Source organism: Petaurus breviceps, unplaced genomic scaffold, assembly GCF_028583685.1.
Source record: "Petaurus breviceps papuanus isolate PSGF00001 unplaced genomic scaffold, PetGlider_PUasm1.0 90696, whole genome shotgun sequence".
Taxonomy (NCBI): Eukaryota; Metazoa; Chordata; class Mammalia; order Diprotodontia; family Petauridae; genus Petaurus; species Petaurus breviceps.
Window position 1 is genome coordinate 10380728 of NW_027187314.1, and position 24099 is coordinate 10404826.

General features: G+C 38.6%; 1 pseudogene; it reads left to right on the forward strand.

The window, feature by feature from the left end:
• Window positions 1-3593: 3593 nt before the first annotated feature.
• LOC138144300 (large ribosomal subunit protein uL3-like) lies at window positions 3594-4771 on the forward strand (annotated as a pseudogene).
• The last annotated feature ends 19328 nt before the right edge of the window (window positions 4772-24099 follow it).

The window sequence follows — 24099 nt, forward strand, 5'->3', positions numbered from 1 at the left end:
GGGGGGGGGGGGGTATGTGGGTGTGTGGGTGTTAAGTGTCTAAAGCTGGAACCGAACTCAGGTCCACCTGACTCTGGGGACAGCGCTTTACTCACTGTGCCACCTAGCCACCCCCACCCCACCCCCCAGGAGCTCACTTTCTAATGGGAGAGGCAACACATATGGAAAATTTTCAGCTGTAAATCAATTGGAAAGGTCCTATAGTCCTTAGGGTTGGGTGACAAAGGAAATGGCAATGCCTCTTTTTAGTGCCATTTCCATCTTCCAGTTTCCCTTTCTTCTTTAATGGTGTTTCTATGTCAGATTCTGATATTGAATAATTTGACAATGCCAAGGACTTTGGTGACAAGAATTTTTTTTCTGGGACTTCAGTAGCTATGGCAATAACACCTGCAGAAGCAATTGCCAGCCTGCGTCACCACAGGAGTTACTTCCCAAAATAATGGCTAAAGCTACTGGTCTAGAAACATTGCTATTTCCAAAGTACTTGGGTTCAGGGTTCTGATGAGTCCATTAGGTTCTATGGGTAAATAGAGGCCAAGGTGGTAATGCCGATTTGACTTGCCTGACCTATGCTACTTCCTGTCTTTCTCTACTCCCCAGTGCCTTGCTCCTTTAGCTAAGCTGGCTGACATGCCCTGTGGGTAGTGATTGGTAAGTGTGGCTGGCCCTTCTCCACAGAAGTTGCTTCCAGGGATGATGGTTGTGAGTGAAAAACCAAGAAACAGAGAAGTTAAAGGAAATTTAAGAGGTGAAATACTAAATGCAGCTAATGTTTTTAGTTTGTAGTCTAAAGCTTTATTAACTAGAATGCACCAACATTGAAGGAAGAAATATGAAGTACATTGCTTCCTGTTGTGGTAAAGGAGGGATGAGGTGGTGTATTAGCAAGCACCCTAGCACACCCAGGAACCTGCTAGCATAGGTTCTTTGATCTGCTTTGCTAAAGGGAAGACAACTTTTAAAGGGGTCAAAAATCTTACCTTTAATTACAGATAAATAGCAAATACAAGCAGAGAAATTAGCACAGATATTCAACATACAGGGCTCTTACTGTCTGAACAAAGTAATGCAACCACCTATATACACCATTGAACCAGGAGAGCACAGACCTCTGAGCAGTTGGGGGGCTCTTAAAAAAAAAAGGCTACTCTGAGTCCCATCTAGGGAATCGAAAGGTCCTTCTCACAAGCAAACCCCCAAAGCAAAATGCCAACCTCCCAGAATGTGTAACAAAGACTCAGCCTGAATTGGCTCTGGACCAGGGCTCTATGTGCCTATTAATGGGCAGGGAAGATCTTCAAATTCCATTAACATTACAGGTGGATGCTGCAGAGTCAATTCTAAGTAAATGGTAGTTTTTCAAATACAGTGTGGGTCTGCAACAATACTCTTGTGGAAGATTTATGTGTTGGAAGCTAGCAGTAATTTTCAAGTTTCTCTTCCTGTTGTGAAATCTTGTTACTTTATGCTTTCGTGTTAAGATGCCTTTTATTCTTTTGTTAGCACATCAAAATGAATTCTTTATTTACTGTAGACATGTACAAACTAATGATCACTGAAAAGACAAAGAACAGTAGCTGTGGCAGATAGCCTGAGGAGAGACAAAGAGGAGAAAGATGAAGTTCATATGCATGAAATATATATATATATATATAATTTTAGATAATAATTCAGTCTCACTGCTTCTAAAAGGAAGAGGAACATATAATTACCCTAGGATTGACAAAACTGAATAGAGGAAATCATAGATATATTAGTCTTCAGAGAAAATTCATTATTACCCACATGCCCACTCTCTACTCCTAGCAACCCACAAATTTTCTGAGTCTATAATACCCAGAAAAACTAACATTTATCTAGTCTATAAAAATTTATAAGAAAATCTATATCACTGATCTCATTTTATTCTCATAATGTGAGTATTGTTATCCCCATTATACAGAGGAGCAAACAGGGGCAGAGAGGGGTTAAATGACTTACCCATAGTCACACAGATGGTAAGAGCTGGAGATGAAGTGTGTCCTCAGGTTTTCCTGATGCCAAACAGTAGCATACACAATTTTGTCCTCTGCATTCTATATGTATCACACAAAAGGTTTAGACCAATATCTCACAACATAGACTAAGTTAAATTATAGATTAATACATGATTTTGATGTAAAAAGTCATATCATAAATAGGAACAAAGAAGGAAGTATCTTTTACATCTATGGATATGGGAGTAGCTCATGACCAAAACAAAGGACAGAGACTATCACAGAAGATAAAGTGGACAATTTTGATTACATACAATTTAAAAAGTAGTTGAACAAACAGAACCAGATAAATTAGAAAGGAAACAGGAAATACTATTTCCAGCATTTTCTTTCTGATAAAAAGTCTGATAGCCAAGATATATGAGAAACTGATTCAATTACATAAGGAAAAAAACATTCCTTCTAGATATAAAAGGATGTTTAGACAGTTCTCAAAAACTGAAAGGTAAGGTGTTACTAACCAGGTGAAAAATGTTCCAAGTCACTAATAACAAGACAAATGAAAATTAAAATATAACACATCTATCAAACTGGCAAAAATAACCCCCCCCCCCAAAAAGAAAAAAGGACAGTGGCAGTTCCTGAAGGGGTTATAAGAAAAAAAGCACATAAATGCCCTGTTGATAGAGTTTTGAATTGGTCTAACCAGTCTAGAAAGCAGTTAGGAACTACACCCCCAAAGTTACTGAACTGTTCTTAGCCTTTGGCCTAGTTAGACTATAACTACCTCTGTATTGTAAATATATCAAAGTGTAGCAGCAAGCACCCCAGCGTCCCTAGGGTGGCTGCTAACACAGGTTCTTGGATCTGCTTTGAAAAAGGAAAGCAACTCAAAATGGGTTAACAAGCTTACTTTAATCAGTCAAACATATGTATTGTTTACCTAGTTCAGGGGAAAAAGGTCAGCACCCCGAACTTCAGAATATACAGACAGAATTATTAAGACAGAGAAACAGATCAAGTAGACAGTTTCCAAACTGTCCAATCATTACATCCATACCAAATCAACATCTGGGTTTCAACATCTGGGTTTTTCAAAGCCGAGGGGGGGCTCTCAACAACGGCTTCCCAGAATCCAGATCAAATCACAGAACACTTCTCAAAGTGAGCCCCAAAACAAAGCTACACCTCAGGGCTTATATAGCCTTCTCCTGGCTCAGAGAATGTAACAACCTTATTGACTCACTGGCCAATCAAGAAGTATCTACTGAAAAACAAGCCTCCCACCCTAGGCTCCAGGTGCACTTTAGCCTAGGGGCAGGGAAGATCTTAAAAATTTACATTCCCATTACACAAAGGAAAAGTAAAAGGAGATATATCTGTATCTACCGGTATCAACACACACACACACACACAATTATGGCAGCTCTTTTTGTCAAAGGACAGAAAGGAAAACTAAAAGAGTAACCATCAATTGAAGAATGGTTAAACAAATTGTGCTATATTAATAAAACAAAATTTTAAAAATTAAATAAAAGTCAATATTATGCACCTTAAGAAATTACAGCTCTCACAACTTGCTTTGGCAGCAGCCACAGATACAACAGCAGCAACATGTCCCACAGTAAGTTCTCCGCTCCCAGGCATGGGTCTCTGGGCTTCCTGTCTCAAAAGAGAAGTATCAGGCACTGAGGAAAGGTGAAGAGCTTCCCCAAAGATGACTCCACCAAGCCCATCCACCTGACAGCCTTTCTGGGCAATAAGGCAGGCATGACCCATATCATTCAAGAGGTGGACAGGCCTAGCTTAAAGGTCAACAAGAAGGAAGTAGTAGAGGCCATCATCATTGTGGAGATGCTCCCATGGTCATTGTAGGCATTGTGGGCTATGTGCAGACCCCATGGGGCCTGTGAAGCTCCAAAACCATCTTTGCTGAGCATGTCAGTGATGAGTGTAACAGGTGATTCTAAGAACTGGCATAAGTCCAAGAAGGCCTTCACCAAGTACTGCAAGAAGTGGCAAGATGATGACAGCAAAAAGCAGCTGGAGAAAGACTTCAGCAACATGAAGAAGTAGTGCCAGGTGATCCGCATCATTGCCCACACCCAGATGCACCTGCTCCCTTCTGAGGCAGAAGTCTCGCCTGATGGAGATCCAGGTGAATGGTGGTAACATGGCTGAGAAACTGGACTGGGCCAGTGAGAAGCTAGAGAAGCAGGTGCCCATGTCCACCGTGTTTGGGCAGGACGAGATGATTAATGTTACTGGAGTGACCAAGGGAAAGGGTTAAAAGGTGTCACCAGCTGCTGGCACACAAAGAAACTGCCCCCCAAAACCCACCAAGGCCTGTGTAAGGTGAAGTGTTTTGAAGGTTGGCATCCTGCCCGCATGGCCTTCTCTGTGGCTCAAGCTGGTCAGAAGGGTTACCACTATGGCACCAAGATCAACAAAAAGATCTACAAGATTGACTAGGGCTACCAGATCAAGGATCACAAGCTGATCAAAAACAACATGTCCACCAATTAAGATCTGTCCCACAAGAGCATCAACCCTTTGGGAGGCTTTATCCATTACAGTGAAGTGACCAATGACTTTATCATGCTGAAAGGCTGTGTCATTGGGACCAATCTCTGCTGGTACAGACAAAACATTGTGCCCTGGAGAAGATTGACCTGACGTTTATCAACACCACCTCCAAATTTGGCCATGAGCGGTTCCAGACTGTAGAGGAGAAGAAAGCTTTTATGGGACCACTCAAAAAAGACTATGTCACAAAAGAAGAAGCTGCCTAGTGTTTGCAGACCAACTTGGAGCTGGTGGATTCACAACAAATTTTTCAGAACTAAAATAACAAAAGAAAGAAATTACAGAATAGTTTGTTTCATAGGGAGGACTTTGTTGCACAGTAACATTCAAGATTTTCCAGAACAATTTATACAATAGCAGGAACATCGTAAAGACAAACAACTTTGAGACGTAAGAACTCTAATAAATGCAAAGACCACCCATGTCCTATGATCTTCACAGAGGTGGTGGACTCCAAGTGAAAAATAAGGCAAGCCTTTTGGTACTTGGCCCATATGGGAGTTTGTTTTGCTTATTATGCATATTTATTACAGATTAAACAGAGTGACATAGTGAGACTAGCAAAAGTTGATGATCTACAGAGACTAAAAGACAGATACATTAAAAAGGTACAAAGAGGAAAGCCTTCAGATACAAAATGTATATTCCCCACCCAAAAAAGGGGGTGGGGTGGAGCTGAATGCCTTAATTGCAGATGAAGAGACAGCAGGACAATGAATGTACCTCTAGGGCACAGACATAGATGTGTACCTAGCCGCTCATTTAAATAAGATACAGTGCAAAGGAGCACTGAAAGAGAAAAAAAAAATCATTACCATGTAAGAAAACATGGAGTTGTTTATAGATGGAAGGGGCTTTAGCGTAAGGAGAAATCTGTCCAAAAGGAGAGGCAAGTCTTCTACCATCTCTTGCCAGACGGTGACTAACAACACCAGAATTGAAGCTCCTGGAGATTCAAAGGGAAGACATTTATCTGCCACTCTTAAACTAAAGATCTTTGCTCTAACTGAAAGTTTTGTAAAAAACAAACAAAAAATACCCAACCCCTTTCAACTAAAAAGGGCACAATACCTCTCATCCCAGTCTGTGACTGAAAGAAGGAAAAAAAAAAAAAAACCAGCCTGCCCTACCCAGCCCAGCAGCATTTGGCCCAAGCCAAGATATTACATCCTAAAAGGAACAAGCCCAGTTGAAGCACTGTCCAGTTTCAGAATTCCAAGTTGCCCTGACCATATGTGTTACCCATAGGTATACTTCATTATTATTATATGTCTAGTTCCTCACTATTATGCACCCCACAACCTTTACTACCACTGCTTTACCCCATCTACCCCTACCCCATTTATGGGAAAGTATGCTTCTTGTGTTGGTCAAAAGATTTGTAGATTGTAAAAGAATTTGGTATTTGGGGGAAAAAAATCTACTGGTTGATTGTTAAAGAGAAGCACACCAATGGGGGCTTGAAAGCTAGTGATTGGAAGAATAGACACCTACAGGATTATGCTTTTGAACCTTGAGAAAGAGACCCTTCTGGGAAGTTTTGGACAAAAAAGAGGCTAGTGATGTATTGCCCTCCTCAAGGAAGGAAGGAAGGAAGGAAGGAAGGAAGGAAGGAAGGAAGGAAGGAAGGAAGGAAGGAAGGAAAAAGGGAAAGAAAAAATAATCATTGAAGCATTTTTTTTTTAAATATGAAGGAGTAAACAGAATGGAGACCAGAAGAAAGCAGACAAGTAAGACAGCTACCAGGTAGCACAGCGAGTAAGAGCGCTGGTTCCAGTGTCGATGACCTGGGCATCGAATCTGGGCTCAGACACTTAGCACCCACCCAGAAACACCTGGCCGTGTAACCTTAAGCAAGTTACTTAACCCCGATTGCTTAAAAAAATAAAATAAAATAAATGTATTATATTCTTAAAAGGAAAAGCAGTTGTATGTGTTAGAGATCCACAGTTTCATACATAATCCTATTTTTCTATTCTACTTTGCATATATTAAAATGCTACTTTTATTTGGGGCTTGTTAAGTTCAGAATAAAAAATATTTAATATATAGGCATCTCATAGATAGCCTGTATAAAATAAAGTGCAGGAAATCAAGACAATTTCCTCAGACCCTAAACTCTGAGATTCCTTGATGTTGTGTCTAGACAGAGTCAAGAAGATAACTGGAGTAAAAGAAGGAAGTATCTCTTCAAAGTGTGGCTTTCCTATAACCTATATGTGATTGCTTACCATCTCAGGGAGGAGGGAAAGGGAGAGAGGGAGAGAGAGAATTTGGAATTGAAAACTTGAAATAAAAATGTTTTTAAAATTGGATTTTTTTTATAACAGGGTTGCTTTAAAAAAAAAGAAAAACCTGAGGCTTATAGATTTAGAGCTAGAAAGGACCTTACACAACTTGTCCAACTCCCTCATTATATAGATGAGAAAATCAAAGCCCATAAGTATTATATGACTTGTTGGCATCACACAAGTTATAAGAGGCAGGTTGAGATTTTGAACCCAGATCATTTGTCTCAGTGCTTAGGGAGGACTAGCACCTCTGGTGTGAGGGCTTCCTGAGCCCTTCAGGGTTGCTCATCTACCTTTGGTATGTACCTTTTACATAACTCTCCCTGTGGCTCCAGGAAACTGTAGCATGTCTACAGACTACACCCTGGTAAAACCTTCTTGGCAAACCAGCTAAACCAGGTTGAAGGTAACCAATAGGCCTCAAACTCATTGATGAGATAGGGGATGTCTACCCCAAGCATGTGAAGACTACTGCACAGATTCAGACAGATGAGAACAATTTGTTCCAATGACCATGAAGGCAGCTGAAGCAGGCTCTGTGGTGTGCTTAGAGCTTAGTCAGACATTGAAGATGCCAATGCGAAAGTCATCTACTGCATCCCATGCCATTGCCAGTCGTCTTGATTTTCATCCTGCCACTGGATTTTGATGACTCTGGAAGAAATAAGTTAATTCTGCCCTTCATATTGGAAGACTGCAGTTATATCCATCCCCTCTAAGAGCTCTCATAGGACAGTTAGGTGGCACAGTGGCAGAGTGCCAGACCTGGAATCAGGAAGGGAGAAATATGAAGTGCATTTCTTCCTGTTGTGGTAAAGGAGAGATGAGGTGGTATATTAGCACTTCATGCAAATCTGCCTCACTTAAATCCAATTCACGTGCAAGTCAAGACATCACTTGTGATATCATTGGTCCACTTTGAGATGAAGGGCAAGCAACATTTGTCTCCAAATCCAATGCACTTTCCATCACACCACATTGCCTGAATATACAGTCCTCTCATTTCAATCTGATTTCACTTGTATAAAACCTTTTGTCAGAGTCTATATTGTGTGGTTTGTCCTAAGAACTATATTCCACCCCTAGGAATGGCCCTGCTCACTAACACACATGCCATGACTATCTTGGAATGTCCATCAATAGAATTCTGAACTTCTACTACCCTACCAAATGCCAAACTATATAAAAATGAGCCAGCTTGATTTATGAAGATCTTCTAATATAATATCATATACCTGGAGCTAGAAAGGATGTTAGAGGCCACCTATTTTATGGATTAGACCCCCCAAAAATCCAATAGCTTCCCCAGGGTAGCCCAGAAAGGAAGTGTCTGAGCTGAGTCTTCCTGACTTTTCCACTTCACCACACTGCCTTTCTTACTGTCAGTCATTACTGAGCATCTACTCTGCAGAAGGCTTTGTGCTGAACACTTTAAAGAAGGTTCAGGTTTGAGCAAGATATAAACACACAACAGGTTTCTAACTTTTGGGCTTCAATCCCCAAGATATGAGGCATTAGATCCCAGAACTGGACAAGTAGGTCAGAAGTCATAGTTGGTCTATGTTGTCCATTGGACTGAGAGCAATGAATGGACTGTCCAATGGACTGCTACAGTTTAATATGTCAGAAAAGGGTAGACAGGTGGGCTGTCAACATATTCAATTTTTTAAAACTTAATTTTATTTTTAATTTATGGAATAAAATAAGCATTTCCACAATAAAGTATAATTTTAAAAGATGATTGCATACGAAACTGCAAAACTATTATGTACAACTTGCTATTCCTTTTAAATATATAATAAAATTATGTAAATTTCTTTCTTTTCCTTTTTTTCATCCCTCCCCCACTCTATCTGATGCAGATAGTTTCTCTCTTTGTATGTCCTTTATTGTTAATTTGGGTATTTATTATAGTCAAAATGACTTATTTGCTCAAAGTCATTCTTAAAACAATATTGCTGTCACTATATACAACGTTCTCTTGGTTCTGCTCATTTCCCTGTGACGGGTTCTGAAGTAGGGTAGTGTTCTTATTAATTGAAAGCTCTGAGTTGTCTCATATCTGGCTTATCCCTGCCTCAGCTGCTCTCCCTTTCTGCTTTTCTCTAGCTGCCTGTTCTTTACTCCATTCTAGTAGCCATGTACTCCTATAATTTTCATACCTTTGCATTTGTTTCCATACCATTGTTTCCTGCCTTACTATACCCAGCCCCCATTTAGGTTTTGGTAAGCAATACTGAGAGTAACTGAAGGTGGCACTGAAGATGGTTTTTACTAATGCTATTTGGATGGTCATTATCAGTACTCCTAATGAGAAGTAGCCTGGGATTGTGGTGATGATGATGATGATGATGGTGATGATACCAACAACCAGTATTTCTAAAGTGTTTTTAGGTTTGTCAAGTCCTTTGTATATGTTATATTATTTGGTAGTCAACAACAACCCAGTGAATTAGGGTTTATTATTAGCCTCGTGTTATAATGGGGAGCATAGTGAACTGAAAGGCAGAAGTATTTGAGCTTCCAATTCTTCTTTTACTGATTACCCATGTCATCAAGAACTTTTCTGAGACTGTGTAATGCCAAGCAAAGGCAACTTCCCAAGGTTCAAAATACCAGCATAGCTTCTCTCCATTTTATTCAGTGACAAATTAAGAACAGAGAAAATCAAAATATAGCATAATTCAAAATACAGCATTCACCAAGTGTAATTCAATAATTTCCAAGTACTACTCCACCCCTGAACATTATATTCATTTAGTCAATCACAAAACCCCTCTTCTCAAATGGAGATTAGTTTCCAATTATAAGCAAAGTACATTCATTTGGTCAGTCCCAGAGCACAAAAAATGTCAAAAGTTTCCCACCCTTTGATCCCAACTGAATAGGCCATCTACCCCAGAGTTACAACAAGCTTAAGCACAGCATTTAATACCCAAAGAGAGGTCTTTTCTTCATCTTGACCCAAGGCAAGTTCTCAGCAATCTTTGTTCCTGGGGAGAAAAAGCTTAGCAAGGCCACAAGATACATTGCCAGTGTCCTCATTAATTCATTCTCTGTCTGCAGAACAGTCCTAGGACCCCTGAAAACATTAGGAAAACCTTCTTCCAGGATTTCTGTAAAATACAACAAGAAAACCCTTCTTCAGGGCTTCTGAACCAACAGCAAGGTTTCAGAACCTCTGCAACAACAGCACTGGCCTTCACTAATGGACGCAATTCATTCTCTGTCTGCAGAACAGTCTCTGGACCCCTGAACCAACAGCAAGGTTCTAGGACCTCTGCAACAACAGCACTGACCTTCACCAGTGGACAAATCTGGTAAAACAACATCAAAACCGACAGACCAAGTACCAGCATAACAGCCATGTCTCCTCAGTCCTTGGCAGCTCTGGGTGGCCGCTCTCAAAAGTCCTGGGCAGTTTGAAATGGCCCTCAGCAATCCTCTCTGTCTCATCTCTCTGCCTCCACAATGCTGCTTCCAAAAATTCTTCTGCCTCTCTAAATTCACGTCACCAGCTCCTCCCAGTTCAGCCCTCTCTTTTCACTTCAACAAGTCCATCCCACAAGTGGGATTCACAAGCTCTGGGTTTTAACACTCAACCAAGCCAATACAAGGGATCTTTAAATTCCATCACCATTACAGACTGTTTCCTTCTCTATAAACTGGTTTCCAAAATGATGCCTATAAGTCCTATTTGACAGGGTTATTGGGAGACTCAGATGTAGTTACACATGTAAAATACTTTATAATTTCCAGCTATCATTATTCATTTCTCCTTTTTGATGGCCTATCTCCCTAGATGTATCATTCCTGTAGAGCATTCTTTCTCTCAACTAGCAGTTAACTAAAAATATAAACTAATACATAAGTCTTTGGGGTATATGAAGATAAAAAAGTCTCTCAGACTCAAATAATGAAGCTGTCTATGACGGTGGTTCAACAAGAAGTGGAGTTGGTTGATATTAAGCCCAACAAGTGAAGTGGCTTATTTAAGATCACATAGGTAAGCAGGTAGTGGCAGAACCAGGAACAGAGGCCAGTCCTCATGATCTCCAGTCTAGTGACTCTAAATTCAATTCTGCTTGCACTAATGTCCTTACTTCAATTTTCATACATATTTTACTTCTGTTTCCAAGATAGAATGCAAGTTAGAGATGCATCAGGCTGGCAAAGAGATTTTGGAGATTTTGGATCTCTTTGGAAGATTGCTTCATATAGTTGCCCTCTTTCTAAGTAGTCTTACATATACTACTACAGATAAATGCATCCCACTGGTTTCATTCATTTATAAAATCCATGTTCTTAGAGAGCAATTAGTACAAGCCTAGGGCCTAAAGCCTCTGAACCATTAAAAAAAAGATACTGTAGACTAGTCCCATTTTAATAAAAATTAGGAATAATCTTTTTAGTACTAGTCCTATAATCCAGGTTATTTACTACCATAATTTACATCTTCTCTAAAACGCATAAAATGTGTTCCACTCATAGTAAATGCTTTATCATTTGTTAATTTAGTCATTCAACCTGTACTGACCAACAATCACCTCTATAATGTCCTTAACAATCAATCTTCTCCTTGAAGTACTACATTGGAAAAACTCTACTACAGTTACCCCTCCCTACATCATGGGGGTTAGGGGCACAACACCTCCACAATCTGGAGAATCTGTGTAAATTTTTTGGCCCTCCCTTCGTAGCAGAAAAGAAGTCTGAATTATTACGGTATCAAAAAATGAAACATGTTGATATTATATGACTATACATATATTTTGTGCATTTCTGAGTTTCTAAACTTTTTTTCTGTCATCTTTTTGTGTTGTGTGTGGCTTACACAAAACTTCCAAAAAATTCCCATTTAATTTCTTATGCCAATTCACGATATATTGAAACCATGATGAGGAAAGTCATGACATAGAAGGGATAACTGTAGTTCCCAAAGCAGTCTTTGATATTTTTATTTCCTCTGTAAGGAAATTTGCCTGGAAATTAAAAGAGAACACTGACCCTGCTATGGGAAGAAAATGACAAGGAGGAGGAGGAAGAGGAAAAATGTCTTGGTCATGGGAAGGGAGATCCACCCCAGCTGCAATATGGGAGAGCATTGTGAGCATGATCAAAGACATCAAGTACAACCCGGAAATCTTGGCTCAGCAGCAGTTTTGGGTCATAGTCACTCTTCTGGCATGGATAAGCCAGGGGCTACTATCTGTGAAATCTATTTTTGAAAGCTGTCTGTGGAAAAGTGGACATATGCTCAGCCTGTCACTGTTATGTATAATTACAGGGACTATGCAAGAAGGGAGACCAGTGCAGACATCTGAATGAGTGTGACCAAGATGCCCGAGTATTTTTTCTACTCCTACTTCAAGGAGTGCAGTAACAAAGAATATCCTTTATTCTCCATCATCTAGAATACAAAACCAAAGATGATCCTTTGTGTGACCAAAGCTTCTGTAAGCATCTGCAGGCACAGGCATATCAAGAAGGTAATTTGTTACATTCTGTCTAGAAGTACCACCCCCCTGCTCCAGTAAATTCATTCACCCTTGATTTGAATTGCCCTTGGGAACCACAGAAGATCTGCTCCAGCTTCTCCAACAATGCCTTAGGCAAAGCAGAGCAGACTCACAACCCTAGAGACAGGACAACAAAGACCCAAGTCATTGGGGCAGGTCACCTACTTCAGTGTGGTGAAAAAGACATTACTGTGAGCAGACACTTGGCTTTTCTCAGTGGACAGTGAGGTGCAGCAAAGACAATTTAGAGACTAGCATTCTGAGGAGAAATCTACCTCCCTCATACCAGTTGTGCTGGAGAGAGCTTATCCCCCCAAAATCCTTTGGATTTGTGATTTAATTATTTAATGCCATTGTTGACTAAGCTAAGGTCAGAGTTAGAGGACAGTTAAAGATGTTTTCATTTTTATTTCTGAAGGGTAAAGATGACTATTTTCATGCCTTTTTGACATTTTTTAAACAAATATGTGATTTGGTTCCTCTGAGGGGGATGTCCTCTATTGCTATCATATGTTTGTCATTGAACACAAGCCTATTTGCTAAAGATTTGGTTGTCTTGATCATGTGTTTGAAAGACAGTGACCCTCTATGACCTGAGAAAAAGGTAAGTCTCTTATATAACTCAAAACCTGACTTTCTGCTGAATTCAGAAAGAATGCCCACATTGCAACTGTTAGTCCTTATAGCCTAAGTTATTAGCCTGGAGTCCATGGAAACCCAAGAAGTTCATGGATAGAAGGGGGAGAAGGGAAACCTATGAACTTGGAAAAAAAAAAAATTTGCATTGGGACAGCTAGGTGACACAGTGGATAGAGCACCGGCTTTGGAGTCATAAGGACCTGAGTTCATACCAGGCCTCAGACACTTACTAGCTATGTGACCCTGGGTAAGTCACTTAACTCTGCCTCCAAAAAGAAAAAAAAATAGCATTTTCATTTTCACTAACCTATAACTAAAACTTTGCATTTCTTTGGTTATGAATGTAGGCATGAATTGTAATAGTATCTGCTGTTTGTCCCCAATAGAAATCACAGATATTTTTATACCACATTATCCTTGTTGTATATATCTCAAAATGTTGTCTGCACTCAAAATTACTGTAGCTATTAGCCTCACCGGAAGCTAGGTGGCACACTAGTCCTGAAGTAAGGAAGACCCAAGTTCAAATTCAACCTCATACCTTTACTAGCTCTGTGGCCTTAGGCAAGTCACTGAACCATAGTTTGCCTCAGTTTCCTCAACATTAAAGGGGAGTAATAATAGTTTCCATTTCACAGGGTTATTGTGAAGATGAAATGAGATAATACTAATAAAATACTTAGCACAGTGCCTGCCACAGAGTAGGCACTATCTAAATGAGAACCATTATTATTATTTCACAAATTTTTTTTTTTTGCTTTTTTTTGGAGGGCACATGGGGTTAAGTAACTTGCCCAAGGTTACACGGCTAGTTTTTTTGTGTGGGTATTAAGTGTCTGAGGGCAGAACCGAACTCGGGTCCTCCTGACTCCAGGGCCAGCACTTTACTCACTGCACTACTTCACAAATTTTTCACATATTTTGATAACTGTATTCTAATATAATTGGTTTCCTTTGTAATCATATGTATTTCATCTTATATATTTAAAATATTATTCTGAAAAGAGGGCCATAACCTTTACCAGACTGCCACAGAGGCTTCCCACACAGAAAAGGTTAGATTCTTATACTATATAGGTGTAGCAGCAAACCACTGGCATTCCCAGGATGGCTGCTAGCATAGGTTGTTAGATCTGCTTTTCTAGGAAAGATAGTTGTTTAAGGGGTCAACAATCTTTTTAAATTACATTCATTAATTTAGGGGAAAAGTCAGCACCCTGAACTTCAGAGAAAATACTATCAGAGAAATAAACCCCAACAGGAAGGGCTCTTTCTGCCTAGATCAATGCAAAATTGCTATATGCTTTACATATATCCCTGAATCAAGAGAGCCTTTACATCTGAGCAGGCAGGGAGCTCTGAACATACAAGCTGGCCTCTCAGAATCTCGACCAGGGAATCACAAGATCCTTCTCATAAGTGAGCTCCCAAATGCCAAATGCCAACTCAGAGAATATATATACTTCTCAGAGTCAGAAAGCATCACAATCCTCCAGACTCAGTGCCTAATCAGAAATTAGCAAAAGGTGTGAAAGCCTCCCCTGAGCAAGCTTCCCTAAATGGGCTCCACCTGAGGTTTATTAATGGGCAGGGAAGATCTTACATCCTATTAACATTACAAAAGGAAATTTGATTTTCCGATTCATTCTATTCCAAGCAGGAAGAAAACAAACTGCAGCAGTTCCAAAGGATAAAAAGATTCTGAGTCAAAGGTACCCATTTAGATCAAGGAATATTTCTACTTGGGTACAGGTTTACTTTGACAACGCTCTGAGCACAACTTCACAAGAGAGCTAAGTTAAAGGCATGGGTCATCTGTTTTACTTGATGACCCAAACTGGCAGGAAAATGCTACATTTTATCTATACATATGGTATACTTAAGATTGTATTACTCCTTATTGCTTAGATGTTGTTGGAATATGAAGTAAACCACCATTTAAATGAAATATAGTCTTGAAACTACCAAACACAGTTTTCAGGGGAAATGGGGCTTTGAAAATTCAATTGCAAGAATTTTAATGATACTGATTAAATCATTTTTATATTTTAAAAAAGAGAGAAAGAAATTTTTCCCCACATGAAGTCAAAAATCTGTCTTTCTCCACCTTCCATCTATATTGATCTTAGTTCTGGTCAAGTAGAACAAGTTTATTTTCTTTTTTACATAAGTAAATGCTGCCCTTCATATTGGAAGACTGCAATTATATCCATCTCCTCTAAGATTTCTCATAGGGCAGCTAGGTGGCACAGTGGATAGAGTGCCAGGCCTGGAACCAGGAAGACTCATCTTCATCAGTTCAAATCTGACTTCAAACACTTACTCGGTGTATGACCCTGGGCAAGTCATTTAACCCTGTTTGCCTCAGTTTCCTCATGTCTAAAGTGAGCTGGAGAAGGAAATGGAAAACCACTCTAGTATCTTTGCCTAGAAAACCCCAAATGATGTCATGAAGAGTTGGAAAAAACTGAAAAATGCCTAAACAACCAAGTCTTATCCTTTACAAGCTAAACATGCTAGGGCCTTCAGTTTATCCTCATATGGAATGTTCCCCATTCCTTTCACCCAACCTGGTCCCTCTTTTCTGGACACTGAAGCTTCTCTTGGCCTTCCTAAAATGTGTAGCCCAGAACTGAACACAGTACAGATATGGCATGACCAGGACAGAGTGTAACAAAACTATTACCTGCTTCATTAAGAACCTGACCTTCTTACAGCAGTCTAGGTTACCGTCACCTTTTTTGTCCTCCTTGTCACAAGGTTGACTCACATAAAATGTGAAGTTCATCCATTTATTCAAAAAAGTCTCCAGATCTTTTTTAGATGAACTGATACCTAGCCTTTCCACTTTCCTGCTGTTTTCGTGAAGTTGATTTTTTAACCCAATTATAGAATTTTTCATTTAACCCAATTGAATTTTGCCTTATTTGATTCAGTTCTTTGATCAGATCTTTTTGGATACTAACTACACCATCTAAAGTACTGGTATCAAGCATTTTATCACTTACAAAACTGACAAGCATGCCATTTATATTATCATTCAAGTTATTTTTGAAAAATGTTAAATAGCACAGGGCTGATGAGGGATACCTAAGTCATCCCACTACAAACCATCTTCCAAGTTGACATTGAACCATTAATGACTACTCTTTGGGTTTAGTCACTTAACCAATTCAGAATTTTATAAACCCCTCCATCTTATTAAAACTATATAAATATGAGACATTATTATCATTACCTCCCACTCTCCCCTTGAGCAAATTAAAAACAAACAATAAGACCAAGTCTCAAATATATATATATATATATATATATATATATATATATATATATATCCAGTGTTTGGCAAAATAAATTCCCATATTAGATATGTCTGAAAACATATGTCTCTTTCTGCTTTTTAAGTTCATCACCTCTCTGTCAGAAAATGAGTAGCATTATTCAACTTTATTCTTTTGGATTCATGGTTTTTCCTTTTTTTTTTTTTAAGCAATTGGGGCTAAGTACCTTGCTCAAGGTTACACAGCCAGTTATTTCTGGGTGTGGTGCTAAGTATCTGAGCCCGGATTTGATCCCCTGATCATCCCGACACTGGGGCTGGTGCTCTTACTTGCTGAGCCACCTGGCCGCCCCTAAGCAATTGGGGTTAAGTAACTTGCTCAAGGTTACACGGCCAGGTGTTTCTGGGTGGATGCTAAGTGTCTGAGCCCGGATTTGATACCCCAGGTCATCCTGACACTGGGGCTGGTGCTCTTACTCGCTGTGCTACCTGGCCGCCCGGATTCATGGTTTTTCATTGTGTGATCAGAGTTCTAAAGTCTTTCAAAGAAATTATGTTGTTATCGTTGTATAAATTGTTCTCCTAGTTCTGCTTACTTTGCTCTACCTCAATTCATAAAGGTTTTCCCAATTTCCTCCTAAATCATTCACTTCATAATTTCTTATGGCACAATAGTATTCCATTACATTCACATACCACAGTTTGTTTAGTCATTCTCCAAGAAAAGCATAATCCCTTAGTATCCAGTTTTTGACTACTACTATGAGCCTTGTCATAAAGTTGATGAGGATGAGAATAGCTGATGATGATTTTGAAACATATGTAAAATTTTTGGAATTTTCTATACCCACTTTCTAGGCTTACAGTACAAAGATTTCTTGGACATCTGAAACTTGACTTACCAAGTAAAATTTTACCACAGCTTAGGAATTTTATTAGAGCTTAGGAGTTCAAAAGCTTCTATATTTCAGCAGAGGTCTTTTTTAGCCACTAATCCTTCCACTTGAGAAGTTTTATACTCTTTGAGTTATGCTTAGATCCTCCATTATCATCTTTCTAATTGCTAAAGGCATTTAAAAAAATGTATTCTACTTCTTTTACTTTTTAAACAAGAAATAGAAGCTTAAACAGAGTAAGATGTGCCTTGCCTTTGGGTATATAGTATCTGGGGGTTGCTATTGATGAAGACATCCTTTTGTGTTAAATGTTCTCTTGACTCTATTAAACAACATCATTTTTCTTCAACCCCTAGAACCTGCCCTTGTAAAAAAGAAAAATTGTAAAGCAAAACAAACTCAATGCCTACATCATAAAACATATATGACATTTTGTGACCATGTTCTATCACCTGTTTCTTGAGAAAAGGGAAATATGCTTCATCATCAATCCTTTGAAATGAAGATTAATCATTGGATTCATCTAAATTCTGTTCCATATTATGTTCAGCACAACTCCACCTTTCCCTCCCCTAATTGATCCATGAGCAGGAATTTCAGCCTAGGATAAAATCCCTGCTCCATTCTTCCCCTACCCACCCACCTACCAGATATTCTCCATCTCTGCCCATTCTAGGTTCCTTGTCCCTCAGCCTAGGGAAAAAATTCCCGGGTTGGGAAAATTCAATTATACACTGACCAATCACTGGTTGTAGTTTTAGCTTACATAACCTGACTATTGTAATCTCTTTAAAAACCAACACATTGTCCATGCGAACTCACTGTTTGATCTGGGTATGTGACCCCGGCAGTCCGCGGTAATAAAATCCACTTCCAAATTTACTCTCAGGAATCTTCTGTCTCATTCCTTTATGCTCTACAATTAGTCTTGCTTTCCTTTCCATTATTGTGATCATTATATATGTTATCCTCTTGGTTCTACTTTCTTTGCCCTTCATCAATGTATCCAAGTAGGAATCCCCTTTTGCACAAATTGGATCTTTCCTATTTGACTTCTGCAAACCCTAGCTGAAGAACTTATTGGGCTGTTCTCCCCCCCCCCATTCTCTGTTCTGTTGAACATTTCTAACGAACATTGCATTCTTTTTATGAATGTGAGATACATCAGTAAAAATACTGTGAAAAAAAGCAAATTCATTTGGATGGTTTGATATATCTGAAAAAGTCCAGCAATAGAGCTCACTAAAGGATGCATTCAAATATATTTAACATGGCATTCTTACATTACAAGAATAGGTTCATAAATAAATAGACTGGGATTGAGTGGCAGCATAGGATAGTTGGGGAAGGGGACAAGCAACTAGAGTTAAAATTAGAAAATACGATGATTAATAATCAATATCTTGGGGGAGATTCAAAGTTCTCCTGATTTAAAAAAAAACTGTCTCTAGAAGTACACTACTGATAATAAGATTGAATTAACTCTCCTCATCTTGCTCAGATTCCATTCAACCTTACAAGGAATTTAATCAAAGGTGGGGGCCCATTGGGTTCTACTCAAGTTTGGGTGGAGACAGATCCCTTTGCCCAGATAGCCCAGCATTGGGTGGTTTGAGTATAGAGATATTTTCTACATAATGTCACTCTTAGCCCCTCTCTGAACACCTAAGGGTATATAAACCGTGAGTCTAAAACTATGATGGTCTTTGGTCTAAGAGAGAGGGCCAAAGGATCATTATTTTATTAATAACCTACTGGCCTTATTAATAAAATGATTAAATTACCCAGAAGCTATGTTTGTTGAGCCTTTTTAAATGTCACAGAACCCATTTTCACTGAAAATATTCTCAGAATAGTCTTCTCAGAATAATTATTTAAATATATAAAATAAAATACATAGGATTACAAAAGAAACTAATTATATTGGGATACATTTATCAAAATGCTTTAAAATTCTATAGTATAATAATATAATAATAATAACTCTCATCTATATAGTGCTTACTATGTGACAAAAAATATTATCTCATCTGAGCCTCACAACAGCCCTGGAAAGCAGATACTATTATTAGCCCCATTTTACAGTTGAAGAAACAGTGGTTAAGTGACTGGCCATGGGTCACACAGCTAGTAAGTTTATAATGCTGGATTTGAACTCAGATCTCCCTAATTCCAAGTCCAGTTGTCTGTCCACTTTGAATATCACTCTATGAAAATTTATAGGTTTAAAATATTTTATCCTCTTAGGAAAAAAAAGTTTACACATGTTTAATAATTAAAAAACACTGCTATTCCCAGAAGGTCTGGGGCCTGCACCCTCTCTTTCTTCACTAATGGACTCATATACTCTGAAGTTACACATAAGGTATAAGATTATGTCTTGGGTTAGCCTGACCACCTAGAAAAGAAATCAGATTTGTTTTTCTCAGTCTGCTATGTTATAATCCCAACTCAGCACTCTAGGGGACAATTATTTAAAGCTATGTTTTGTTTTATTTCGAAGGTTTCCTCAAAATGGAAGTACCAAGTACTCAATGTACATTGTAAATCAAATATGGGATATGCATTTTTTTTCATACACATAAAAGAAATGCTCAACACGAAAGGTTTTCAAAAGTACTCATTGCAAGAAGAAAAAATAAAAAAAAAAACCACTAATCAAGCAGCAATATACTCTGTAGGGAGGCCAAGACTTAAAATCAGCAAAATATAAAGCATTTTCTAGAATTGCTGAATGGGCATCTTGTGTTTTACTTCAGTGCTATGCTGTGCTCCATTAACAAAGAGAGTTTCTGGAAAGCCAGGCCAAGGATTGGGCCTATCCTGTACCTGGTCATCTTCCTGAAGAGTGCTGCAGTAGTTACTAGAGACTCCTTCCAAAGTACATCCAGCAATGAGGGAATTTGTTGTTCTTGACTATACGTGTTGTAACAGGGGTTGGGTTTTTCTTGCTTTCTTAATTTGGGGTGGATTAGGAATGCATATCTGAAGACAGAATAAAATTTAAATGAAAAAACAAAGCCCAAGCCAGCACTGACTGAGGACCTCTCTAGAAGGTCACCTCTCATCCTGATCATACCCATCTTCAAATCAACATTTCATGAGTTAGAATCAAGGAAAGAAGCATAAAGCAAAGGATCTCAGGCTCACCTACTTGAGTACCCAACTGGAGCTGCCACATAGGAGCAGTCAGGAGTAGTCAATGTGCTCTGAAATGGAGAGGAACCAGCCCTCCCTTACTTTCATGGGAATCTCCAGGATTGGGTAATGCTACTGATGTGGATACAGAGGTGCCCTAAGGGTTAAAAATAATATTAAGGGTTTCTTTCTCAGTACCCTCCTGAGCCTGAGAGCATCCTAAAGTAAATTTTCCCCCTTTTCCAGGACCAGGAAACTTCTTTGTCATCTCCCCCCACCCCACCCCCATCCTGGGTCATAAAATTTCCCCTGCCTCCCTTATCTTGTGTCATTCATCTTTTTCATCCTGTCCCTAAATCTCTAAACCCTCATTAGAAACTCCCATTAGAAACCTTGTAGGCTGTGTAGCTTTCTGCCTATGTGAGTCCGTCCTTTTTCTATATCAGTGCCTTTGTTTAGTTCCTTGCTATGTCTCAAACCCATATGCTTTCGCATCAATAAAGCTCCCTTTGGCTAAAGAGAAGGTCTGATTGAATTCTTTCAAAAACCTCAACCAGCTCTCCCAACTCTGACCCTCAACACCATCTGCATACCCTTCTCAAAGGGCTACCAAGTCATAGACTTGTCTTTCTTAGTGGTCAGTGAGGAGACTGCTTTATCATCCCCAGGCATCCAACTCCCTTAGTGCTGAGCCACAAATGTTCAAAATTTGTCATTCCCAATGTTCCCAAGTGCTGAGCCAGTAGCATACAAAGCAGATCTGAAGCAGACAGGGCAGCTCTGTGCTTTCCCTTTTACACATAGGAAGAAAATAAAATATTTTATGTTATGTTGATTGTATATTTACTTTGGGGTCAGTTTCTCAACAGTTGATCTAATTCACTAGGCAAAGCTTGTATTCTAAGTCCTTTCACACCCATGTTCTCTCCCATTTGACCTCATTATTAAAAACTTGCTACTGTCCTATATAAATGATGTAGCTCACTAAGTATACTAAATAGCTTTTTCCATTTAGTTCAGGTTTCTTCTCCCTTCAAAATCAAATAAGTTATTTTCCTTTTAACACAACTAGATCCCAAGCCTTGAATCTTATTCCCAGGCTTGATACTTGACTTGACTGACAGTCTACATAAATGATCCATAATCTTTGGGGCTCCTAGGCAATTACAAGTTGTCCATAGGCTTTGCTATGCCAGCAGAGTAAATCAAAATACTTGGGGATCTAATTCTGGGTCAGCAGAGTTCTCTTTGAATGGTATTATATGAACTAAGACTTTTTCTCAGAAAAAGAAAATCTTTTGAATGCTGTGGAAATTATTTAAGCTTTTCTTCTTCTAATCAGTATGATACACAGTAGCAGTTTACTTTTCTTTCTCTGCTGGTGACTAAAAATATCCTTTTCTCAACTTCCAATTAAGAATAAATCCTCCTATCTTTCCACCACTCTAGGAGTTAGAGTGCAGCAAAGAATTCGGAAATGTTTTATGTCAAAGAAAGTTTCAGCGTATCCCTTCCCAAGAGAATATAATGCTGAAAGCCATATAGATTTATAATCAGAGGACCTTTTAACAAGTCACTTTATTTCTGGTGACCTATTTCCCTACAATATCTATAAGATTCCTTTAGTGTCTAAATCTATATGATTTTATTGACATTAAAGAGGGGATGCCTATATCAAAGACCTACTCTAATATCTCATTGTGGGATAAAGATAGCTTTGGGTTCTCAAATATTATTTTAGGAGAACATAAACTCTAACAGGTCTTATTTGAAATGGAAAAGCTTTGAGGATGAGCAATGGAAAATGTGTCCATCAACCTTAGACCAGCCTACCTAAAGTTGGAAAGATTCATTATCAAAAAGCTGGTCACTGAGTGATAAATTCTTTTGACTTTGGCAACTCATATCTTCTAAGGTTTAATTTGTGTTAGGGTAGTAAGAACTCACACCAAGGAAATAATATCTTTTGAAGTGCTGAAGAAAGGAGGAGATTAAATCAAGAGTTTTCCCTCTTAGATAAGAAAAAGGGTATAGTCAATTATGGACTATGTACAAAGATCATGTATGTGTGTGTACATGACACAGAAAGGAACCCTCTCAGCTAAGACTGAGTTATAGCAACACAATTATTAGTTTGTTCTTCATCTATAAATCCATACTAACTCAGGGCCTTAGGATAGTGATTTACAATTTTTGTGGAACCATGACACTATTGTTTGGTTTCATGACATCCTGTCTTCCCCCAGAAGTTATATATGGCATAAAAAATTTTAATTAAAGTGAATTATTATTATTGTTGAAAATTTCATGACACTTCTTTAAGTGATTTAAGATACCCTAGGCTCAGATATCATACATTAAAGGTTAAAATAATAGGAAACAATACTTTGCATGTAGAACAGCTGGTTCACTTTTCTGTTTAGAATTAGTTGCCAGCAACCAGCAAGAGAGGAAAGAAAACTTTGGTTCTGATTCACAGGTATAAGATTAGGCTTATCCTACCTCCCCTTTTTTACAGGAAGCACTGCCCTGGATGTTTTCCTCTCTCTGTTAAATGAATCCAAACCGTATTCTGATGGTAATGGTACCATTTCTTCAACAAGGCTCTTAGGAAAATCACTTTAATATGCAGTTCAATAAAGGGGATACTTCAATCATAAGCAACTAGTACACAGGACATAAGTTAGAAACAAAACAAATCTGTAGTAAACAGTCTTCTCAATTATGTGGTTGTCATAGATGTAATCTTAGGAGCTCACTATTCATATGTAAAATAACAAGGGAGCCCCTTCCCTTTTAAACAAAGAAAAAGGTTTTAAGGTGATTTTCTTTCTTTTTTTCTGTCTTCTTTTTTTTAGGCTCTAGGGTGGACAGTACTACAAAATGAAAACTTGTACAGTAAACACATGTTGTCTCTTACCCAGTATCTGGAATTCATTTATTCTCTACATCTCAATTCTTTAGAATCCCTGGTTTCCCTTACTGCTGAGCTCACGTACCATGTCTTCCATTGCGTCTTTCCTGATTTCCCTCTCACACACCTCATCCCACCACCTTTATTAGTGCTTCCTTACCACCCTGTCTTATGAATTTATTGTGTATATACTTTGAAAGTTCCTTGGCAGCAAGAACTATTTCCTATTTCTTTTTTTATCCATAGCATCTAGCACAGTGTCCTGAATATCATAGATGCTTTCTAAATGTTTGTTGAATTGGAACACATCAAACTAATCTTTCAAGCACTTTGGCAAGGGTCCTTTTGTCCTATATCTCCAAAAGTCCTCACATCTCCCTCTTTGGTTTTTAATTCTACAAATTAATATCTTAGTCTATTAAAGATGCTGCCACAAGAAGATTTTTGTTAAGGCCCTAGGGATCACTGTAAAATTTGGCTACTGTATCCATTGTTCTTTTGCTCTTGATGGAAATGTTAGGAAGAGGGAAAAGCTAAAAGTAGGATGATTTAGTATTTTTTATGAATATGGTGTGTTAGGCAAAGTGAACTTTTGGCTAGCTACAAAGTGAGAAAGGACATATTTGTACAAAAATATTTATAACAGCCCCTTTTGTGGTGGCTAAGAATTGGAAATAAAAGGGATATCCATCAATTGGGGAATGGCTAAATAAGCTGTGGTATATGATTGTAATGGGATATTATTGTGTTATAAGAATGACAAATAGGATGACTTCTGAAAACCTGGACTTACATGAATTGATACAAAGCAAAGTGGGCTGAACCAGGAGAATGTTATACATAGTAACAACAATATT